This window comes from Bubalus kerabau, chromosome 23 (genome assembly GCF_029407905.1).
Source record: "Bubalus kerabau isolate K-KA32 ecotype Philippines breed swamp buffalo chromosome 23, PCC_UOA_SB_1v2, whole genome shotgun sequence".
NCBI lineage: Eukaryota > Metazoa > Chordata > Mammalia > Artiodactyla > Bovidae > Bubalus > Bubalus kerabau.
The window spans coordinates 19,664,911-19,689,613 of NC_073646.1; the positions used below are offsets into that span (position 1 = coordinate 19,664,911).

The 24,703-nt window shown below is 42.9% G+C and overlaps 2 protein-coding genes across 12 annotated transcripts in view; one reads left to right on the forward strand and one right to left on the reverse strand.

Annotated features, from left to right (window-relative positions):
• The window catches only part of DCUN1D3 (defective in cullin neddylation 1 domain containing 3), a 59,202-nt gene extending 44,430 nt beyond the window's left edge, over window positions 1-14,772 (reverse strand). Inside the window, exons 1-4 of one of the 8 annotated variants that reach the window (XM_055562539.1) lie at window positions 14,619-14,770; window positions 10,627-10,773; window positions 9,643-9,734; window positions 8,151-8,226 (exon numbers count right to left, since the gene is read on the reverse strand). The gene's annotated coding sequence lies outside the window, so the exon portion shown is untranslated. Of the gene's footprint in view, window positions 1-8,150; window positions 8,227-9,642; window positions 11,112-14,618 lie in introns of those variants that run through there. The other 7 variants (XM_055562542.1, XM_055562538.1, XM_055562544.1 and 4 more) reach the window with 7 other exon arrangements.
• LYRM1 (LYR motif containing 1) overlaps window positions 14,288-24,703 on the forward strand; it is a 36,906-nt gene continuing 26,490 nt past the window's right edge. Inside the window, exon 1 of one of the 4 annotated variants that reach the window (XM_055562548.1) lies at window positions 14,288-14,422. The gene's annotated coding sequence lies outside the window, so the exon portion shown is untranslated. Of the gene's footprint in view, window positions 14,423-14,830; window positions 14,960-15,186; window positions 15,338-19,781; window positions 19,928-24,703 lie in introns of those variants that run through there. The other 3 variants (XM_055562547.1, XM_055562546.1, XM_055562549.1) reach the window with 3 other exon arrangements.

Sequence of the window (24,703 nt, forward strand, 5' to 3'; positions counted from 1 at the left end):
AGGTAAGAATACTGGAGTGGGTAGCCTTTCCCTTCTCCAGGGGATTTTCCCAACCCAGGGATCAAACCCAGGTCTCCTGCATTGCAGGCGAATTCTTTACCAGCTGAGCCACAAGGGAAGCCCAAGAGGCTCTTTAATTTCTGCCATTAGAGTGGTATCATCTGCATATCTCAAGTGATTGATATTTCTCCCAGCAATCTTAATTCCAGTTTGTGCTTCATGCAGCATGGCATTTCACATGATGTACTTTACATATAAGTTAAACAGCCTTGTCACACTCCTTTCCAAATTTGGAAACAGTCAGTTGTTTCATGTTCAGTTCTAACTGTTGCTTCATACAGGTTTCTCAGGAGACAGGAAAGGAGCAAGATACTGTAGTGAGCTGCCATTTCCTTCTCCAGAGGATCTTCCCAACCCAGGGATAGATTCTACACCTCCTGCATTGCAGGTGGATTCTTTGCCTCTGAGCCATCAGGGAAGCCCTAAGGGAAACAGACTGTCAAAAACCTGACACCTACCCTGAGTAAGGTGGTCTTGTAAATGTGTGCAAAGGATGAGTATTGTGCAAGTCATGAAACAGATTTTAGTAAGAAAAGAGATTTTTTTAATCCTGCAAAATACAGTCTTGAATACAGATTTTTCCAATATGCTAAGTAATACAATTTACTACTTCTTCTCGGGAGACAAGATAGTATGGATGACAAAACCAAAATTTACAAAGTTTGAGAGCCTGTGGCTTGGAACATTAGATGCCATCTCGATTGGGGAACATCTGAGAGTTTCTCATTATGCAATCATGTGAAAACTTTGTATTAAACCAATGACAGAGAAAAAATGAAGGAAGAAAAGAATATTAAGTTACAGCACTGTCACCATTTTGTTCTATTTTAACCTAATCTTGACTAGATAACTAAAAGATCCTAAAAGATGATGCTGTTAAAGTGCTGCATTCAATAGGCCAGCAAATGTGGAAAACTCAGCAGTGGCCACAGGACTGGAAAAGGTCAGTTTTCATTCCAACCCCAAAGAAAGGTAATGCCAAAGAATGTTCAAACTACCGCACAATTGCACTCATCTCACATGCTAGTAAAGTAATGCTCAAAATTCTCCAAGCCAGGCTTCAACAGTACATGAACTGAGAACCTCCAGATGTACAAGCTAGATTTAGAAAAGGCAGAGGAACCAGAGATCAAATTGCCAACATCCATTGGATCACAGAAAAAGCATGAGAGTTCCAGAAAAACATCTACCTCTGCTTCACTGACTATACCAAAGCCTTTGACTATGTGGATCACAACAAACTGTGGAAAATTCTCCAAGAGATGGGACTACCAGACCACCTTACCTGCCTCCTGAGAAATCTGTATGCAGGTCAGGAAGCAACAGTTTGAACTGGACATGGAACAACAGACTGGTTCCAAATCGGGAAAGGAGTACCTCAAGGCTGTATATTGTCACTCTGCTTATTTAATCTATAGAGTACATCATGAGTAACGCTGGGCTGGATGCAGCACAAGCTGGAATCAAGATTGCTAGGAAAAATATCAATAACCTCAGACAAGCACCATTATGGCAGAAAGTGTAGAGGAACTGAAGATCCTCTTGATGAAAGTGAAAGAGGATAGTGAAAAAGTTGGTTTAAACTCAACATTCCAAAAATTATGATCATGGCATCGGGTCCTATCACTTCATGGCAAACAGATGGGCAAACAATGGAAACAGTGACAGACTTTAGTTTTTTGGGTTCCAAAATCACTGTAGGTGGTAACTGCAGCCATGATATTAAAAGACGCTTGCTCCTTGGAAGAAAAGCTATGACCAACCGAGAGAGCACATTAAAAAGCAGAGACATTACTTTGCTGACAAAGGTCCATCTAGCCACAGCTGTGGTTTTTACAGTAGTCATGTATGGATGTGATAGTTGGCCCATAAAGAATGCTGTGTGCCGAACAACTGATGCTTTTTAACTGTGGTGCTGGAGAAGACTCTTGAGAGTCCCTTGGATTGCAAGGAGATCAAACTAGTCAATCCTAAAGAAGATCAGCCCTGAATATTCATTGGAAGGAGTGATGCTAAAGCTTTGGCCACCTGATGTGAAGATCTGACTCACTGGAAAAGACCCTGATGCTGGGAAAGATTGAAGGCCGGAGGAGAAGGGGATGACAGAGGATGAGATGGTTGGATGGCATCACCAACTCGATGGACAGAGTCTGAGCAAGCTCCAGGAGCTGGTGATCGACAGGGAAGCCTAGCATGCTGCAGTCCATGGGGTTGCAGAGTCAGACATAACTGAGCGACTGAACTGAACTGAATAGATAACACATGGCTCAGAAAAATAAAAGACTTGAAACCATCTTTATAGCAACTTTTAAAAACTACAGTTTGAAACATGAAACAATTTATTACAAGATGCTATATCAAATGAATGGCCCTTTACGTTGAGAACGAAATAGAACAATATCATTTACAGAAGAGAGGTTAACAACTAAATGTAGATAATGAATGATGACAGTGTTAAGATACACAGAAAATGTCAAAGTAACACAAATAATTAATACTTAAAAAAAAAAAACTCTAAATCATAGACTACATCTGAAAGCAGATTTCTTGGCTCTTACTACACAATCAAGATTGCACTATTTTTTCTGGGTTTTGCTTAAAAAGAAAGTACCTCCCACAAGTTTATTTCATTTCTACCACTGCTCGTTTTACTTCTCAAGATTCCCACTATGTGAAAACCAATACAACAAAAAGTGATATGAAATTTTAAAAAACCTTGCCTCAGAATTTATGTTCATTTTAGGGTACACATCACACTGCACCTTTAAAGTGGCTACCAAGAAGAAGTAAGGTAGAGATCATTAGGATGGGGCAGCCTCAGCATCTCCAGAACAGAGAAAGCAGGCATAGGCATGCATGCATTCAAGAGATGGGGGTGGCTTTTTCTTCCTCCCCAACAGAACAAATGGGAACCCCTAACTCCTGTCTTAGGGAGTTCCAACAACAAGGAGTGAAAAGAACTAAAGATCAATCCAGGTTTTGAGGAATCTGCTAAAACTGAGAGGAAGCAACATTATTCATTCTTTGTTATTTAAAAAAAGCCACCACTTCTAAAGTCTATGCTAATTTAAATTCTACACAACCAACTTATGGGCATTTTCACCATGAATGCATAAAAATAAATTTGTCAATTTGCTTAAGTTAAGCAAGTTTTTTAAAGCCACTCAAATTTAGACCTGTCTATTGAGTCCATCACCACAAAGGCTTTCATAAAGAAAGTATGGCACTGCACTAGAATTACTTAGTCTTAGAACTTATAAACACATCAGCTATTCCTACACAACCTTTATGATATTCTACATCCATTTACCATCCCAACCATCGTTCCTCTAAGGTTTTTCTTGAAAGGATAAAAAAAAATCCACTTTAATATCACCCTACTGACTTGATGGACATGAGTTTGAGTGAACTCTGGGAGTTGGTAATGGACAGGGAGGCCTGGCGTGCTGCGATTCATGGGGTTGCAAACAGTTGGACACGACTGAGCGACTGAACTGAACTGAAAGTAACATTATCCATGAAGTCATAGGTCTAATATGCTAGTTACGCTTTCATTAATACATGTTAAAAAAATATAGGATAAAAAGTATTCATCAGGCAAAAATCATCTCATGTACCATCAATAGTATAAAAAAACACCCCTTTGTACACTCATTTCAGCAGCACGTACACTAACAATGTAACCAAAGCCACACTTTGGGGAACAGTGATTTAGTACCAAATCCTTCATTGCAGGTAAGGAAACAGGCTCCTAGAGGGGGTGTAACTTGCCCAAAGACACACAGAACTGGTGGCAGACTCTAGACTAGAACTGAGTCCAGTGGTGGTCTACTAAAGTAGAATCTACAGATGGGTAAGATGCAGGGAGAATTAGTCCTTGGGGACTTCCCCAAGAAGTGAACTTCAAGGAGTTGCTAAGCCCTTTGACAGCAGATCCAGGTTTTTCATTTTCTCTGAGAAGCAATACACAAAACATGGTATTTGCCAGTGGACTTTCAAAGAGTGTCTGGATGGGCTGAAATAAATCTGTTGCTTCCTTCCCGAACTCTCATGTGGTTTTCCCAACCTCACTGAATCTCAAGGCGTGCTGCCAATGATAAAAATGTCTCCTGGATCAGTTTCCCACTTTTGGATCCAACAATATCCTAGCCACTGATCTCCTGTCCCCATTGCTAGATTCATGCATGCTCTATATGGTTTCAGGAGGAAGATTTTCCATCTCTGGGTTTTAGGCTAGCTTTGGAAACAGGCTGGAAGTTTCCATTACAGAGTTACTCCAGTATTTCCCAGATACCCAGACCAGGTTTTATTTTCATAGATAGATAACTTGTGTCTACTATGTGCCCAGCAATGTTTTATACACTGTCCCATACTTCCCATATAAGAGAAGGCAAAATGGTATAGTTCCTGGCCTGTTGGGAGCGGCCAATCCATGTTTCACTGTACATGCAGGCAGTTAATAATAACTAACATTATTAAATGTTTATCTATATGCCAGGCTTTGTGCTGTGTCCTGCAAATGTCTTACTGACTCCTCACAACAATTTACTGTGATTATTTTCACTTAATACATGAAGGAAACAAGGCTTAGAGATGCTAAGTGGCTCATCCAAGGTCAAGTGACAAGTACATGGTAAAGTTCAGATGCAAACCCAGACTACACAGATGCTCTTACCTGTGCACTATGTTCACTTGAAACTTTAAATTCACAGTGAAAGGAAGCATGATTTCTGTGTATCTAATTTCCTAAAAGTGAGCTACTTTATTGCATTAGGAAATGCATGTATTAAATTAAAATATATATATAACACATTCTGAGTGCCATTTCATACTGATTGAGGGAAGAGTTTGCTCCTTGTAATCTGAAACTATGCAATTTGCACTCTCTTGACCAAAAAAAGAGAAGCCATCAAATTAAAACTAAATGCATATTGTTACTTATCACCAAAATCAACTTTCAGTAATCTTATTCCTGGTGGCTTAGTGGTAAAGAATTTGCCTGCCAATGCAAGGAGATGGGATTCAATCCCTGGGTGGCGAAGATCCCCTCAAGGAGGAAGTAGCAACCCACTCCAATATTCTTGGCTGGAGAACTCCATGGAGAGAGGAGACTGGGTTATAGTCCACAAGATCACAAAGAGTTGCAAAGAGTTGGACAGGACTGACCGATTGAGCACACTCACAACCTTATTCCTACTTTTGGGATACAACTGGAGTATTAATGTGGTATAATAAAAAATATATTTGGTCTTTGTCCCCAGTTACTACCAGAGGTCCTAAAACCCCTGGAATTCCTTTACAGATAGACTTCTTGTTATTCATTAAGGAGCAGGGTTTGGACCACACCTGAGTTTCTTTTTGATAGTTTGAAGAGAGGCTACCTTTGTCAGAAAGCCCAGGCATATGACTAGAACTTTCAGTCCCACCTTTAGCCCTTAAGGAAGGGAAGGGTGGCTGAAGTTTCATCAACAAAGGTCAGTGCTTTAATAAATTATGCCTACATAAAGGAACCGCAACTGAAACTGAAACAAGGCTAGGGGAGCTTCCGTATAGTCAAAGCTATGGTTTTTCCAGTAGTCATATATGGATGTGAGAGTTGGACCATAAAGAAAGCTGAGCGCCAAAGAATTGGTGCTTTTGAACTGTGGTGTTGGAGAAGACTCTTGACAGTCCATTGGACTGCAAGGAGATCAAACCAGTCAATCCTAAAGGAAATCAGTCCTAAATATTCATTGAAAGGATGGATGCTGAAGCTGAAGCTCCAATACTTTGGCTACCTGATGCGAAGGTCTGACTCACTGGAAAAGACTGTGATGCTGGGAAAGATTGAAGGCAGGAGGAGAAGGGAATGACAGAGAATGAGATGGTTAGATGGCATCACCAGCATGATGGACATGAGTTTGAGCAAGCTCCAGGAGTTGCTGATGGACAGGGAAGCCTGGTGTGCTACAGTCCATTGTGTTGCAAAGAGTAGGACATGACTGAGTGAATGAACTGAACTGAGGGGAGTTTATGGCTTCCCAGGTGGCACGACCTGCTTGCCAATACAGATAGACGTAAGGGATGCAGGTTTGATCCATGGGTTGGGAAGATTCCCTGGAGAAGGGCATGGCAACCCACTCCAGTAGTCTTGCCTAGAGAATCCCATGGACAGAGGACCCTGACAGGCTAGTCCATAGGGTTGCAAAGAGTCAGACATGACTGAAGCAACTTAGCACAGAGGGGAGCTTCAGGATTGGTGAATACACTGATGTGCTGGGAGGCTGGCATGCCCACAGGGGACATGGAAGCTCTGTGCCCCTAATTCAAATCTTGCCCTATTCAGGTCTTCCATTTGGCTGTTTCTGAGTTGTAGCCTTTATAATGAAACTGAATTCATAAATATCACGTTTTACCAGCTAAATGAGTCATATGTTCTAGCAAATTATCCATCGTGGGGGAGGGTGGTCATGGGAACCCCTAAATTTGAGGTCTGCCAGGCAAAAGTGCAAGGAGGAATTTGAGACAACCTGATACTTGCGGCTGGCACTTGAAGTGGGGCAGTCTCCTGAGACTGAGTCATTAACCTGTGGGATCTGCACAAACTCCAGGCAGTTTGTGTCAGAAGTGAACTGTTGGATTCTCAGTGATGTCAGAAAATTGTTGAAGGGACAGCATAAGAGATCCATATTACAACCAACTTAACTGATAGTTATTTAATTGAACCACCTCCCTTGATCTAATCATTATATCTGTAGCTGTCACCAATTCAGAGCAGTACTTGCCATTTCCAGCACTAGAAGAAAATCTGGCCTTATGTCAGATTCACAAGTACCTGGTAGAATAAAATTTCTATTAAAAGACTAACGATGTAATGTGACCTGCTAAAGAGACCATGTAATGTTACAGAACTATGAAGTCAAAATATATTTTCTTTAATTATTTTAGTTGTAGTTTAACTCATATTTAGTCCCCATGAGAAAATCATGAATTACCTCAATAGTTTACATGTAACTGTTCCCTTTGGATAACAGACATTGTTAAATGACAATCACCACCACACAGTATTATGTATTTAACTCAAACCCTAATGGACCCAGGAACAATACGTTTGCTCTTGTTTGCCAACTTCTTATTTGTCAAAAACAAAAGTCAAAAGAGAGATCTCAAGGAAGTTAGGCTTAAGCAGTCAATCATGACCAACTAGTCAATCTTGAAGACCAATCTGGTCAAACCAGACACTGCACTCATCCCTTCCCATCAGGAACACACTTTTCAATTAGGGAAGAGAGTACCGTCGTCAGAGACCTGGTCAGGGGCACTGGATTACCCAACTCCAAAGGTCCCCGTTCTCTTCCTTGTAAATGGTGTTGTCCAGCATTGGGCAACCTTGTGGTCCTGTTCCTTCTGATCCACTCTTCTCCTATCAAGTGCCACTGTTAGCAATTTCCACCTTTTCCCAGCTGGACAACCAATGGAATTTCTCCTCACCCTGTGCACATGGCCCACAATATCATCACTGCCACTATTCTGCACTCCCAAAGGCCTGCTTCCCGAAATGTTCTCCTCCCGAGCAACTGAACCCACATATCTAAATGCCTCTGGAAAGGTCTTTAGACTTTTCTCTTGCATATAATATTAGTAAACCCCCAAGCAAAATTCTCCTACCATTGACATCAGCTATAACCAACTGTTTTGAGTAAATAACTGGACAAGTGACTAGTTATTTCAAAGAAAAACTAATTTACTAGGAGAAAAAGAATCACAGAAACATCCTTTAAAATGAACACATCACTCCTTACTTTTGAACTGTACTCACTTAGAATAAAGAAAACGTCACCACTCTGAGAATCTGGAACTTCTAGCATGTCTATAATCTTGCCACCCTGAACACATGCTGCTAGAGTCCCAGCACCCTCACTGGAGTGGTATTCCTTGCCTTCCCTTCCTGTTTAAAGGCAGCCACTAGGTGGTCATCAAGTAGATATAAAGTAAATGTTTAATTGGAAACAAATTTGTTTCACGGATTTTTTTTTTTTTTTTTTAAAGAACAAAGCAATTGTAGATATTTTCACAGAGCCATTCTAAAAATGTTTTGTCCATGGATATACCTGGATTTTCCTGTTCATATTCCAAGGCAGGTCACTGGAAATGGGAATATGCAGGTCAGCATTTTGCATAGGCATTCTGGACAGCATATAGAAGAGACCAAACACCAAGGATTCAATTAAACTCAAACAAACTCTACTGAGTGCCTACAAGGACATATTTAAGGCAGTGTAAATGAGAAAACAAAATCAGTGCAGAGAAGTCCTATACCTGCCAGTACCTTCTCTGTAACTTTAAGCAAGTTTACTAACCTTTATAGATTCCCATTTACCTTCTGCTTTTTTATCTGTTTTCAGCCTCAAAACATTCTGATCGACTGAAATCTTATGGGGAAACCCAATGTAACAGCAACTTTAGCAGAGTCAAACTTGGGTGTGGTGGTGGGGAGCAGGAGCAGTGAAATGGAAGCTAGACAGCAAGATGAGAGGGTTTTCCATGTCTACCACAGATATACTCCAGAAATGACCCCTGAGAGGGCTCTACATAGCCCCGTTTGAAAAATTATCATGCCAGATATTCTAAGATTCTTTGAGGGTCTTCTTCCTGCTTATTCTTAGCTGGACAAAGAATTAAATGCATTCAATATAGTAAATGCTATGACTTGAGTCTTATTCAGAATCAAAGTTATAGGTCACACACCAACTCACTTTTAGGCAAACATTGCAGAATCCAAATACTTCATCAACCAAAAAGAGCTAAAGCTATAACCAAACTCTGTGATCTTGATATGGTAGAAATGATCTACTTTTAAAATAATGAGAGCAGGTTTTTCCAAAGCACTGTATCCTAGACTGACCAGCAGAGATTAAGGCAAAAATGACAAGTCCTACACTATGCAGTGATGCTACCCAAGATCCTTGGTCAGTCATCATATCTGGTCTGGATCTTCAGGCCTTGGTGACAGAATCATTTTCAGTACCCAGGTCCTGAGGCTGAATCCTCCAGCAGAGCAGGGAGAACAGGAACAAGGATTATGCATTGCAGCAGTATGCAACCTAAGCTTGCATGATACAGTTCAGCCCAAAACCCAACAACACACCTTGGTCAAAGGACACTGCTGAACAAGGACAGGCCCTCAGGAAGCCAGTAGTCATCAATATGATGCCTACTTTTTTCATATAATCAGGTTGGTATCAGGGCACCCACTGACCATAATGATTTATTTTGATACAAGGGCTATTCACCACCTCAAGATCCCTTTACTGAGCTTCCCTATTCTGATGTATGGTATTTAAATAGTTTCATCTTAAAGAAGAGGATTTGGCATTTCTCCCCTCCCATTTTCCCCTTTCTACATATCACAACTTCAAAGGATTAGTTTGAGCCACTTCAGATAATTAGTATGCTAAGTTCTTACTTGTAATCATTCACTAATTGAATAAGACAGGTGCTATAGTAATCGCCTTTTCCCCCTAAAATAAGTAGGTTCCTCCATGACCAAGAAAAACAGATATAAGAACTGGTAAAACTAGATTTGAATTGAAAGACACTAACTCAATGAAACACTCTGGTCCATTGTGCAGAGAGCTTCAGAACACTGTTCCAACATTTAGGGAGAATTGATCCTGGTTCACGGGTATCAACATCTGTAAATAGACACAAAGAGGTAACTGTAAGTAATCAAGAGCTGGGGGAACAGGAGTCACCACGTAATTACCATTGTTTCATTCAGAGTTACCACATCTTCACCTTAAAACAACTGGCAGCCAGTGTACAATTAACTCTTCTTACTGCAGCACAAAACAGTAGCAAAATCAGGTTAATTTTAAGTCATCTAATGCAATGCACACCCACAACTCCAAAAGTAAGTGGCATCAACTCTTCTTTCAGAAGAGTTTGTCCAAAAGCCCCAGGAGTTTAACAAACTCACTGGTACTCTAGATTAAAAGGCCAGTTCAGGTCTGAGAATCTAAATTCATTTAGGTTTGTCGATTCTTTCCCCAAACACAATTACTGGCCAATGCAGGAGTCAATGGCTTCTCCCTGTATTCAAGTTCCCCTCCTACCCATCTGACCCATTTCACAAATAAGAGCCACCAGTCTCCAAACTGACTGATGAAATTTCAGCCTACAGGGTATTTTCATACTTGAATTATAACTGAAGATGAATAGTGGACAGCTTAATAATCCATTAGCTAGATTAAAATCCAACATTAGGATACAACCTAGACCAAAGCCACATGTGTGCATGTGTGTGTGTATGTGTGTGCGTGCACATGTGCGCTGTCGCTTCAGTCCTGTCCAACTCTTTGCGACCTGATGGACTGTAGTCCACCAGGGTCCTCTGTCCATGGGATTCTCCAGGCAAGAATACTGGAATGGGCTGCTATGCCCTCCTCCAGGGGGGTCTAGGGGAGGGATCCGACCCAGGGATCGAATCTGAGTCTCTTGCATCTTCTGCACTGGCAGGCAGGTTGTTTACCACTAGAGCCATCTGGGAAGCCTGTGTGTGTGTGTGTAAGTGAAAGTGTTACTCACTCAGTCATGTCTGATTCTTTACAATCCTATGGACTGTAGCCCATCAGGCTCCTCTGTTCATGGAATTCTCCAGGCAAGAATACTGGAGTGGGTAGCCATTCCCTCCTCCAGGGGATCTTCTTGATGCAGGGATTGAATCCGGGTCTCCTACATTGCAGGCAGATTCTTTACCATCTGAGCTACCAGGGAAGCCGCCACATATAATCAATTCTCAGTTCTTTGAGTTACTCTGCAGTATAAAGGGTAGAGTCTATTGTTTGCCTAATTCTAGCTGTTCACTTGCTTGCCAACCAAAGACTTCCTATTTACATTCAAGTTGGGATTCAGTAAGTCAGTTCAGGCTCAACTCCAATCCCTTCATTACCCCCAGGACTGCCCAGGACTATTCAAGTTACTTTTGATAATCCATCTACCCATGCTAAAACTTAAAACAGGTGACAAGTCCAAAATTTCTGATTCATTTTTCGCAAACACAAAAAAGTTTTACATAGCATTTCTGATACTAACTTTACTACAAACAGCCCAAGCAACATTTAAGTCTCTCAAATGCCTAGCTCAAAGAGCCAATTCACTCAAAGAACACACTAGTCACTGTTGTGGTGTTCAAAAGAAACAGCATATTCTAACTGTTTCAGCCCACTGAAACATTTGGCTCAACAGGGCCAAATCAAGGAGGAGTCCTGATTGGGCCTCTCAAGTGGACACTGGTCAAGGTGAAGCTGAGAAGCAACTGGCTACTAGAGATGAATGGCCTCAACAGAAGGCAAAAGTAGGTTACATCACTTGGTTACATGCCAGCCCAAAGATGCCAACAGAGTGGGATTATGCCCACAATGGTCATTTATCTAACGTAATCCAGAGTGAACTTTTAGCACCAACCTACACACACACCTCAGCTGAATGTTATTAGTCATCAGGCAGACCAGACAAAAATGGAAATAGCGCAACATAAAATCTGCCTTCCTATGAAAAACAACTTCACTTGTATGATTGTAATGGTCATCTTGTAGACCAACAGGGGCATATTATTATCATGTGCCCAATCTTCAGCCCTAAATTCACAGCTAGAAGCAAAAGAGGATTCATATACTACAACACATTTGGGATACCCATTATGGAATTTTAAAAAGCATATAAGACGAAATCCTGTAAGGAAAAAGGCAACCTCTCAATTGAACATCCCACTGAATTCTTAACTCGTGGCTTGAGATTCATCTGCCAGAAAAGACTCAGATAACCACTGCCTCCTCCTCTCCCACTCTCAGCAGGGTGACCTTTTTTCCCCTACAATACTCTAAGTAAAGTGAAAGTCGCTCAGTCATGTCCAACTATACAGTCCATGGAATTCTCCAGGCCAGAATACTGGAGTGGGTAGCTGTTCCCTTCTCCAGACAATATTCTAAGAGTATCCTTAAAATAGTATGTGGCAAGACTCTGGGAAAAACAACAGAATTACAAGGAACATCATTTTCTATATCCTTCTCCTTCTTGCTCTTATTTTGCCTACCTATTCTGAGCCCAGCCTCCATCTCTCTGACCTAAACTCTTTCACTCTTCTCTTTGATCACTGCTGCTAAGTCTCTTCAGTCGTGTCCGACTCTGTGCGACCCCAGAGAAAGCAGCCCACCAGGCTTCCCCGTCCCTGGGATTCTCCAGGCAAGAACACTGGAGTGGGTTGCCATTTCCTTCTCCAGTGCATGAAAGTGAAAAGTGAAAGTGAAGTCGTTCAGTCGTGTCCGACTCTAGCGACCCCATGGACTGCAGCCCACCAGGCTCCTCCGTCCACGGGATTTTCCAGGCAAAAGTACTGGAGTGGGGTGCCATTGCCTTCTCCGCTTTGATCACTAGGCTCTAGCTATTACTCCTACCCCTATCCTCCCCGACCTCCTCTTCACCATTCCTTTCTTCCCACTCCTTGGAACTTGCCATACTCCAGCCCAGTTTCTGCACTAGCTAGTCCCTAAACCTGGAAGGTTCCTCCTGTATTTTTGCAAAGCTGGCTCCTTTTTATTTAAAGCTCAACTTCAGTGTTGCCTTCTCAGAAAGGTCTAGACTGTATCCCAGTCAGACACTTTCTATCACAGCACTCACAATCACAGATAAGAGCTGATTTTCTTCAGCTCTTATCAAAATCCAATTTGCTTATTTATCTGTCCCCACCCCACTCCAATGTATGCTCCATGAGAGCATGGACCTTATTGCTATGTTCTTCTTTGTATGCCCACTGCCTAAAATACTGGCTAGCAACTAGTAGCCTGTCGATAAATGTTTGTTGAATGAATGAATTTTGGACTTTGTATTCAATGATTCCAAATCAGTTAAGGTGAGAACAGTAGTCATTTTTTTCTTTTGTTGCATTTCTGTGAAACATCCAAACATGCTGTTACTTGTACAATGAAAGCATTAAATATTGTTTTATCAGGCCTGAAAGCCCTGATGAGTAGGATGGAACCCGTTATGATAATTCTAGCAATATGCACATAAACTCAGTTACAGAGGGACAGGATTTACAGACACTTTCTAATCATCAAAGGATCCCTAAAATTTGGGAACCATCTCTTCAAGTTCTTTAGAAAACAGTTCCAGACTCAAAAGGACTTCCAAAGAAAATATCAACACCAAAGTAGGAATCATTACACTTCACTCTGAAATCCATACTACAGGCTAAAGAAGCACTACTCCCGCCCCCCCCTCCACAAAAACCAACAAAACATCGACAAAGAGATCTTCTTTTCAAATCATTCTTTGCTAAATAATTTTTTCACATCCGTTACTGGTTTGTATTCTTCCCTGAAAGAAAATTAAGCAAATCATGCTCTCTCATGTAAGACCACCTATACACAAAGAATAAACTAAATAAATAAGATGGAAATCTGCACAAGCCAAATGTGTCACTATAGACTTGTGTGCCAGACACACAAAAGAAAAAAATAAGAGCTATTGTCCAATTGTAGAAACAAAAGAGTAATACGGGGTTTTCTGTTCTCCAAAGTGCATCATGAAGTGTGGGTGGAGAGAAACAAGAAATCTAGAATTAGCCTAACATCAAATCATTTTGGAAAGAGTTGACAACATTTAAATTCCTCACACATAAAGTATTTAGAGCAAGAGACCTTGATTCCTGGGCTATGATGCCATTTAGGAATCCTTGCAAGGGCTTTGGAATTCCAGTATTCAGAGGATAAAACGCTCATTTTAATCCGGAGCGACCAGGGATTGAGAGATACTCCCAAAGACAGACAGCTTGTAACTTAAGTATTACAAAGCTTGCAGTTAAGACCTGGGATGGAGGCGGAACACCAAATTCAAAAGAGGTAACCAAGATACCAAGTGCAATAAAGGAAAAAAAAACCACAATTACCACCTAGTCACGGAGAATTAAAGTGGAAAGGAGGGCTATGCACGGGAGAAGATGGGGGGGGGGGGAATGGGGGAAAAAAACAATACATTTGTCACTCTGTCCCACTTCCTATACAGGATACGGGCAAAGCTTCCAGCCCCATCACCTCAGGCACAGATGGTTATCGTATATAGCAAAGGTGCATAGAAAGGACTTCAGGTCTGAGCCCCTTAATTCCAGGGCTGTTAATGATTAAAGAGGAAGATGGGGGTGGGGAGGTAGATGAGGGCGGAGGGAGCTGGAGATTCACCCACCACCTCTCGTTTGGGCTCCTACCTCACGGCGCTTACAAGGCGCAGAGGACCAGAGTCCGTACCCCCTCCAGGGCAGCTCCGGCCCCCAGAGCCCCAGGCCCTGGGTTGAGGGGTGCTGGCGGTGAGGAGGCAGGGACAGTAGGTAAGTTTTCTGAGCCCTGCGGCTGACACGCCACAGGCTCCCCTCACAGCCTCTCCTTCCAGCGGGACCAGTCCAGACAAGGAGCTGATTTCCACGCCTCCCCTTCCACCCCCCCTCCCTTTCTCGAAGGTACCCAGCCCCCGCCCCTTCATCTCCCCAAGCCTCCCCTTTTCCTCAAGCCCCCCCTCAAACTCACAGCTGCTCCAGAGGTTCCTCCAGTCAAACCCTTTCTGGAAACGACGGCGGCCCGGCGGGTCCAAAACACCTACCATCCCCGCTCGCGTTTCCAGGTTCCCTACCCCCTCCGCCGCCGCCGCCGCCGCCTCTTCTCCCACCACTGCCGCCGCCTCCCCTTCATCTGCCGCCCACCAGCGGCGGCCGCCCCGAAGCCCCGCCCCCTCCATCGCCTCCTGCATCATCACTTCCGGTAACCCCGCAGGCCGCCCGCTTCGGCAGGCGGAATGGGAAAGGAGAGAGGAGGGAACGAGTGGCAGTTTGCGTCATGACGTACGCAAAGACGTACGAAGCTGTCGCCAAGTAAGGGCAAAGACTTAGCAACGCGGAGGGAGGGCTAGGAAGAGATGGAGTGGACCATTTTTTTCGCTGGAATAGGGTGGCGAGAGGAGAACGAAAAGGGGAAAAGGGAATTAAAGAAAGGATGAGTTTGGCTATCTTGTTGGGTATACGGCGGAGCGTGATCTAGAGTTTGAAATTTAGCGAAGGGTCGAGCCTACCCTCGACTTGGGACTAATGCTCCCACTGAAGTCCGTCCGGTGGTTTGGTCCGGTCTGGCCTACCAGACCTGCTAGAGAGCTCAGTCCGCCGCCGCTCAGCTGCGCTCTCGGCGCCGCCTCCTCCCAGCCTGCCGGAGGCTGCGGTGCTTCTGTGGGTGGGGGAAGGCTGGACTGACGCAGAGTGAGTGTTGAGGATGGAGACGCCGACTCCTGGCGCGGGAAACGGGGAAGGGGTGGACTCCTCAGGGGCAGGGATGGGGTGGGGGGGGCGGGGGTACGACGTTGCTAGGAGACGAGCCTGTGTGACCCCAGCCTCGCGAGGGCTGGTTGGTGTCACCGCCGCTCGCCTCAGGAACCTGCTAAGGGAAGCGGCTTGAGGGCCAGGAAGGGGAGGCCTGATTTGGGAACGCTGAAATGCCGATTTGGGGCCCATCTCTGAATCCTTTGGATTCCCCCAATGTATTGATGAATGGAAGATTAACAGGGGCAAATCCGGAGGCGAGGCGTCTAGCCGAGGAAGGTTGACACAAACGAGTACCCTGCACGATACTGAGATTTTCTAAGATAATGAGAACTAGCTTCTTAAATCCTTTGGTCCATGAAAGACGTTGCTACGTGAAATTTTTCGAGTCCAGGAGTAACTTAAAAAGTAAATCAATAAGGTAGATATCAGCAAGTAAGAAATGCCCCAAAGGAAGTAATATCAGGTGAAGTGGTAGAAGGTAAGGGGAAAGTGAAAGTCGCTCAGTCGTGTCCGACTCTTTCCGACCCCATGGAGTGGGTAGCCGTTCCCTTTTCCAGGGGCTCTTCCCAACCCAGGGATCGAACCCAGGTCTCCCTTATTGCAGGCAGATTCTTTACCAGCTGAGCCACAAGGGAAGCCTAGAAGACGAGGGGAGGGCCACTGTAAATCGGATAGGGCTGTTCAGAGGAGGCCGGGTTTGCAAAAATCCCAGAAAAGAGGGAAGCTAGGGAATGAGCTTTCTAGGTGGAGAAAAGAACCAACGGGAAAGTATCTAAAGAAGGAAACGGCAAGAAAGTCAGATGCTTGGATCAGAAAGGGAAGAACAAGAGCCAGAGTGGTCTGTGATGGAGAAGTGGCATGGCCTGATCAAGCATAGCTTAGCCCAAGGCCAGAGCTTAACTGTTGGGTTACTGGAGGGTTTAAGAAGGAGTGACAGATCTCATTTACAGTTTTAGAAAATAATTCTTGGCTCCTGGATAGAGAAGGGTACAAGTGGTCAGACCTGTTTGGCAGCTGTTGCAGTAGGCCAAGGGAGAGGTGACAGTGAAATGGAAGAATTAAATTCAGAATGTATTCTGAAACTAGAACTTGCAGGACTTGTTGCCAAATTGGATATGAAGTGTATGTGAAAGGATGGAACCAAAGATGACTCCTCAGAGAAAATAGTTTGGAAGGCACTCTATTCTTTTAAACATTCTTTTAGACATACTAGTTTTGATAAGTTTGTTAACTGTCCAGGTAAAGACGTTGAGAAGTTAAATATGAAAATCAAGGGAAAACTCAAGAGAGATAATAAATGTAGCAGTTTATTCTTAAATCACCTAAGAAGAGAGTGCAGATAGAGAGGAAGGCCTCTGTGGGAAGCCCTATTTTGCTTTGTTAATCAAGGAATAAAAAGTAAATTTAAGAATGCTGGTGAAGTTTTGAAATTGGGCAATTTTGGCTTCGCTGTTGTGCTGTTAAATGTTTATGTATTGAAACATACTCTTGGCGGGGTGGGGGAGAGAAAGGCCACTAAACTCCTTGGGGCTCTTTACATTTAGAGATCCATAGAAGGAAAAGCCAGCAGAGGAGACTGTACATATAAAGCCTCAAAGATAAAAGGAGGCCCTGTAATATTCTTGAATAATGGGACCCACCCTCATAATCACTGAGACTCAGCCTGGAAGTTCTGGCTCAAATCTCTTTCTTCCTTTCCTCTGCCAGCTGTCCGTGCTTTTGGACTCCTGCTTAGGTGGATTGTGTTCACTGTAACAAACCTTACTTTGCTTATTGTTTATGGGTCTGACTATCCTGTGAACTGTTTCTTCTTTATGCCCTGTTGGCTCCTAGTTCAGAGCTTTGCCCATAGAGCCCAGTGTATAGGAACTGTGTGTCCTTAATGTATAAACCATGAATTTCAACACCTTCTGACGAAGGAGCGTTTGTCCCTGATGTTGCTGCTGCCTCCATCACTAGATATGGTTGATTTCATAAAATCTAGAAAGAGTATCAAAAGAATAATCAGAAGGGACTTCTCTGGCCATCCAGCGTTTAAGACTTCATGCTTCCACTGCAGGGATTGCTGGTTTGATCCCTGATTTGAGAACTAAAATCCCATATACCAAAAAAAGAAGAATCAGAAGGCTTGGATTTCAGTCTTGGGTCACTACTGACCAGCAGAATGGTCCTGTTCTTTGAGCTTAAGGGGTTACAGATTGGCCTAGATTACAGATAACAAACTGCCTGAAAACATGGTTTGGCCCATAAATTGATCTAAATTATTTTTTTAAATTTACTTGCCAAATTAAAAAATTCAATTTTCAGCTTCATTTGAAAAAGTGACAATCTGGCAACACCAGCCTGAGTTTCCTGCACAGCAACAGTCAGCTGGAGCCAGTGAGATTCTTTTCCCTTCCTCTATCTGCCTGACCCCTATGGACATTTGATTTGCAGTTCTTGGTTTAGAGCTCTGCTGTCTGTCTGTACACACAAACTACATGTAACTATTTCAATTTAAATGAAGTAAAATAAAAAATGCAGTTCCTCAGATGTACTCACCATATTTCAGGCGCCCAGTGCCAGTGGCTACCCTGTTGGACAGCAAAGATAGAAAATATTCCCAACATTGAAGAAAATTCTGTTGATCAGTGTTGGACTGGAGGAACTTAAAGATGCTCTCAGGTCTAATCATTCTGCACACTAAAGATGGATAGTGTGGCTATCCATGGATAGTAAAGTCATTGCTCCTACTCTGAAGGAAATTTGTCTAGTAAAGAGCTCCTGTGCCTCTGCAGATGGGGAAAGTGGTTCATTCAATAGTTGGCGGGTACTTGGAAACTGTCATGAAGGCGGAGACCCCCTATTCGGAGTAAGGGCTATATATCAGATGATTGGATCAGGGGTCAGGTGTATCTAAGGTTATAACCAGAACCCTTTTGTCTGCTTCTTAATCCAATTCCTTAGGACTTATCACAAAGAAGGGGTTTGAATGTCTTAAATGTTTCGTGTTCTCTGACTTACCTAGTTCCTTTGAAGGGTTCAAATCTTGGATAGTTAAGTTATGAATGAATGACTGGGGTTGATCTTTAGCATTGACCAAGTTCCCTGATGGCTCAGATGGTAAGGAATCTGCCTGAAATGCAAGAAACTCGGGTTCAGTCCCTGGAGAAGGGAATGGCTACCCACTCTAGTATTCTTGCCTGGAGAATTCCTAGGACAGAGGAGCCTGGCGGTTGCAAAGAGTCAGACACGACAGCAAATAACTCAACACCTAGTGCCCACACATACAACACACTTCCACACACACCTCCTACTTCTGGTAATTTGTTCTCATTTCTCTGATTGACCTCATCTTTGTCTCTTAAAATATGATGACAAGAAAGCAGTTACTTCCATTTCTTTTTAATTGAGAGACTGAAACTTGGTGTCCATTTAGAGTTTCTATCCCTTGGGGGGGGGGGGGGGCAAATAGCTGAACATCTCAATGGTGACTATAGCCTGATTGGAGTTCCCCTTACAAGTATAATCTTGTGTGTGCTCCTGTGCCGATATATTTAGAATGAGTATATGTGCCTTATATGATCTTGTTTGGGATAGTTTAGAAACCTTCCAGACATAAATATTTTTGGTTTTTCCCTGTGTTCCAAAGATCCCCTGTGTTACAAAGCCTAACTTAATTTCTCTTCCTTTGTGTATATAATCTATCCTCTCCTCCATGACCCTTAACTCTGACATACCATATTGTCAATTTCTTGTAAAAAGATGCTGTTTCAGAGAATAGCTGTAGTATGATTAAGCACACCACACAAGCATATCCTGAGATATGCAAAGCAGTGTGTGGCATTACACTTCCCTTTTTGGATTCTAGTAACCAAAAACTGAATCCAGTCAAGAAATAAGTCCATGGGGTATGTGTGGGGCAATGAGATGAGGCCCATAGTTTATCTTGAAAGTTATTCAGTTTATATAAAATGATACTGTATAGGATATGGAAATGCATTAGAAAGTAGGGAAGGATAACAGATCTAGGAGAAAAGTGCACTGAAGGGTAAGCAAGCAAGGAGTAAGAGATAAAGGAAGAGAAATAGGAAGGGAAGCTTGGACATGTTCTTGATTTTGGCACCTGCATTGTATTTCCAGTAAGAAGTATGTGCTGTGGTCTGAAGATAAGCAGTGCCTCCAGCAGGGTTGGTTAGTCATTCTGAAGAACAATAGCTCTTTACTGTACATGGATTATTAATAATCAGAGGGAAACAGCTTTAGGAAAATCCATTACTACCACAAAGCAATAAATTCACCAACAGACAACACATTTCTTTTCCCTCCTCTGCAGACAAAGTTTAGCATAGATAAAAGAGGCCTCACTGTTCCTCCTTTATTTCCTATTTCAGGTAACATTTTGCCTTTGTTAACTCCCAATGCTAAGTGATTTACGTGGATAATTATGAACAATCCTTACAGCAGCTCTTTGAAGAAGGTTCTATTGTTACCCCATTTTAAGAAATTGAGGCTCTGGAAGATTAATATCTTGCCTGATGTGGTGAAGTCAGTATTCAAACTCCAATTAGTTCATTGTTTGTATTATATATCTTTTCTTTACATGTGTGGAAATTTTTTGAATGCCTGAAATCAAGGTAGTCATTCTCTATTCTGCTATCCTGGGCAAGAAAATCTGTTTGCTTTGACATTATAAGAACACTTCAATTCCCTGCAGGTTTTCCAGATGACTAAAGTTTTAAATTATAATTTTGGGAGCTGATTTTGAACCCTGATCATTTGCGTGCAATGGACCTTATTCCCCCAAAGGATTGTTTTTATGAAAAAAAAGTACCAGAACCTCATTTTTCTATGTGTTTGTTTCTGTCAACTACAAATACATTCACAACCTGAAAGTAGAGTGTTTTACTTGGTGGGAATGTTAGGACTCATAGCCCGGGAGACAGGATTTCAGATAGCCCCAAGAGACTTCTCTGAGGAAGCAGAAGAGAGAGTCAGGCTATATACAAGTTTGCAACAAAGTGGGCGGGCAGACTGAACATCAATTATTGTTAAGTATGGAAAACCAGATACCAAGTTAAAGGAATGTAGCACTCTTCTACATATGGGAAGATGTAAGAATCTGAGATTATTGAAGTCATTTCTTCCTATGCATCTCAGCTGTCTGAGGCCAGCATCCTGCTTTTTTTTTTTTTTCCTTCACTATTCCCTCCTCCCCCCACCCACCACCCCCAACCCTAGAGCTCCTCAACAATCACCATGGAGAGTAGGGGGGCATGGCATTGTGTCCCTTTTTGGAAGCCCTCATTCACATTTGGAGGCCCGAAATCGCTGATGGCTTTTACATCCTTGTTTATTGATATGGCAGGAAATATTCAATTTCACAGTTCTAAGCTTCATGGAAACATAGTATATCATTTCAGTCCTATAGGCAAACCCTGCTGCGCTGCTGCTGCTGCTAAGTTGCTTCAGTCGTGTCTGACTCTGTGCGACCCCATAGACAGCAGCCCACCAGGCTCTCCCATCCCTGGGAATCTCCAGGCAAGAACACTGGAGTGGGTTGCCATTTCCTTCTCCAGTGCATGAAAGTGAAAAGTGAAAGTGAAGTCGCTCAGTCGTGTCCGACCCTCAGCGACCCCGTGGACTGCAGCCTTCCAGGCTCCTCCGTCCATGGGATTTTCCAGGCAAGAGTAGTGGAGTGGGGTGCCATTGCTGCTAAGTGGCCTTAAAAGAACTAAAGAGTGAGGGTTAGGTAAAAGCTGTGTAGACTGCTCTGCTGCTGCCGCTGCTAAGTCGCTTCAGTCGTGTCCGACTCTGTGCGACCCCATAGATGGCAGCCCTCCAGGCTCTGCCGTCCTTGGGATTCTCCAGGCAAGAACACTGGAGTGGGTTGCCTGGAAGTAATAAGACTGCTTTCCCAAATAACACTTAAATCTTCAGTTCTTCATCCTGATACCCACAGTGCCACTCTTGAAAACATCATTGTGAGGGTTAATTAGTATTTTTAAATGCCTTAGGGTCTTCTGTTGTGAAACCTGGCCCAAATACCAATGCATATATCTCAGGATGAGAATGAAAATTACTGGTAATTATTCTGTGTGGGTAATTTTTTTTCTTCTAACAAAAGTATTTTAAGCTCCAACTCTGCCAGGCATGGAGTATAATGGATAAGACAAGGTCCCAACCTTATTCCCTCTCCCCCTCCCAAAACACAGTGAAGGAAGAAATGCAGGTCAAACAGAAAATTACAATAGAGTAGGAAGAACCTAGTGTGAAGACATTGGCCTAGTGTGAAGAAGACAATCTGTTAAAAGTGATGAAAGCCAAAGGATGAGAATCAGCAGTTAAGCAAAAAAAATAAAAGAATATTTCAGTTGTATGAGTTGGAATCTTCCATTTGGCAAAAAGGAGGAGTCCCAGGTCTAAGGAGACAGGGCAGCAGAACACAGGATAGGTAACAGTTGGTGCTTGGTGAACATAAAAGTGGATTTCTCTGGGTGAGTTTCACGATCACTCTCCTCCCCCCCACAAATCATAAAGTAGTTGGGAGAGAAATTTGGCTACATTATATTCATTGGTGATGAGTTTTAAAATTTTATACATAGGGACAGATCTTGAAAGAATGGATGGAAAGAGTCTCCTTCCACCTGGGGTTTGGAAGTCAGTTAACTTCCCTTGCCTTTCTGTCCCTTGTTTGTACTGCAACACTTTTTCTTCAGTAGATGGCAAAGCCTCCTGGGAGTGCAACATTTGAAATTTTGACATTCCTGAGACCAGAGTCATTCTTCTATAAATTTCATCTGAGGAAAGGGAATTTTCGTCTCTGCTCTTAACTCCTTAGTGTTCATGCGGTGATGTCTTCCCAAAGGTGAAAGAAAGTGTTCCAGGGGTGGGGAAAATGGTGAAGTGGATAAAGCCCCTAGTCCTAGCAAATTTTCCCATGTGTGCATGCTTGCTAAGTGGCTTCAGTCATGTTAAACTCTTGGCCACCCTATGAACTGTAGCCTGCCAGGCTCCTCTGTCCATCAGATTCTCCAGGCAAGAATACTGGAGTGAGTTGTCATGCCTTCCTCCAGGGGATCTTCCCAACCCAGGGATTGAACCTGCATCTCTTTTGTCTCCTGCATTGTTAGGTAGGTTCTTTAGCAGTAGCTCCACCTGGGAAGCCCAATCTTCCCATAGGCCTCCTGCAAAACTAGATTTAGGCATGCCAAGTACTTAACATGTATTTTCATTCTCAATAGCAAGTGGAAGAGTGAGTGGGTGGTGCTTTTTTTTTTTTTTTAAAGGAAATTGATCACTGCTTCTCTCAAGTCCCCATTACTGACTCCAAAATGGAAACAGGGAAAAATGAAAGCAGCTAGAAAAATAACCATCTAGCTTTTTTGGCTCTTAATCCCAGCTTTCCTGTCAATTAGGTAGCATTAGGCAAGACTCTCAGAGAAGGCAATGCCACCCCACTGCAGTACTCTTGCCTGGAAAATCCCATGGATGGAGGAGCCTGGTGGGCTACAGTCCATGGGGTCGCTAAGAGTTGGACACGACTGAGCGACTCCACTTTCACTTTTCACTTTCATGCATTGGAGAAGGAAATGGCAACCCACCCCAGTGTTCTTGCCTGGAGAATCCCAGGGACGGGGGAGCCTGGTGGGCTGCCGTCTATGGGGTCGCACAGAGTCAGACACGACTGAAGCGACTTAGCAGCAGCAGCAGCAGGCAAGACTCTTCACCATCTGCAAGGTTGGTAGAATCACCAAATACTTATGGTATAGTTTGAAATACAGCATGTTTTAAAAAATGTAAATCAGGTCAGGCCAGTACACTGTTACTTGCCTAAAACCTACCAGTGTCTTCTTTTGCTCTTAGACTACAAATCAAACTGCTTTCCAAGGCCTACTTTCCCAACCTGTGTTGGATTCTATATACCTATTGCCTCACTTCCCCCATAGACTTAATTGTGTTAACACTGAGATTGGTTCCCACTTCATAGCCTTTGTCCCTACTGTTCTTTCTTCCTGCATCTTCTTCCCCTGAACTCTTACCATTTATAGGTTCCTTGACACCATTCAAGACCCAACTCAAATATCACTGACTATCCAAAATAATCACCACCTCTTCTCATCTATATCATATTATTGTTTCATTCTTTGAGAATACGTATCACCAAGAAAAATTGTTTTTCTTGTATATCATCTGCCTCTGCCACTTGGATATAAACTGTAGGCCAGAGACCGTGGCTGCTTGTTTATCTCTGTATGCCTAGAACTGCATGTACCTGGCACACGGCACTGAATAAATGTTGGATGGATGGATGGATGGATTCTTGGGAGGGAAGAGTAAGACCTGCAGGGTAGTAGTATTGTAATGAGTGCTGATATCTCTTCTGTGATGTCAGCTCCCTTTGAAGTGTCAGGAACAGTGTTGCTACAGGGAACAGAAGATTCAAGCAGTCCAGCCAAGTGCACGGCCTCCTCTAAAGGTGCTGATGTGTAACATCATTACTGAGGAAGGACAGTAGCAGGGGAGGGGTGGATAACATATTTATAAGGTGGAGACCTTATAAAAGGGTACTTGCAATTCATATCTAGGTGCAAAAAGAATGGTTTTTTGCTCTTTGTAAGAAGGGACTAGAATTTAGTTCCCATTGTCACAACTGGCTAAGTTCTTTAAAGCAATCAGCAAACATTCAACCACGTTTACTTAGATTGAGCAGCCTATTTAGTGATTAAAAGTTGGTGCTCTGACTCCAGACTTTGATTTTGAATCTGGCTCCACCTCTTCCTTTCCTTGTGGCTGTACTCAAGTTACTTAACCTCTTTTTGCATCAGGATCCTCTTTTATAAAATAGGATAATGTGTTTACCTTATAGAACAGTGATGATTATGGGAATTAATATATATGTGTGTAAAGTACCTAGAAAGCCTGGCATAGAGTAATTACAAAGTAAGTGTTTTTGTTGTTTAGGCACTAAGTCATGTCTGATTCTTTGTGAAGCATACCAGGCTTCTCTGTCCTTCACTGTCTCCCAAAGTTTGTTCAAATTAATGTCCATTGAGTCGGTGATAGCTATTACTATTATTTTTATTCCTTTAGTGAGCAAAATGCAGTCCCTGCCCTCCAGAACAAGGGAGGAAAGGAAGAAAAAGACACAGTGAAACTGGATGTGATAAAAGCAGAGAAAGAGGTGCTCCAAAAAAGGCTTCAGAGGAAACTAGTGTCTACAAGTTGGCATGGCCAGCCAAAACAGGCATCCTAAGTGAAAAGGTTAGCCAGAACAAACACCACAGTAGAGTGCCATAGAGCTCCATTTCCCAAACTTAGTTT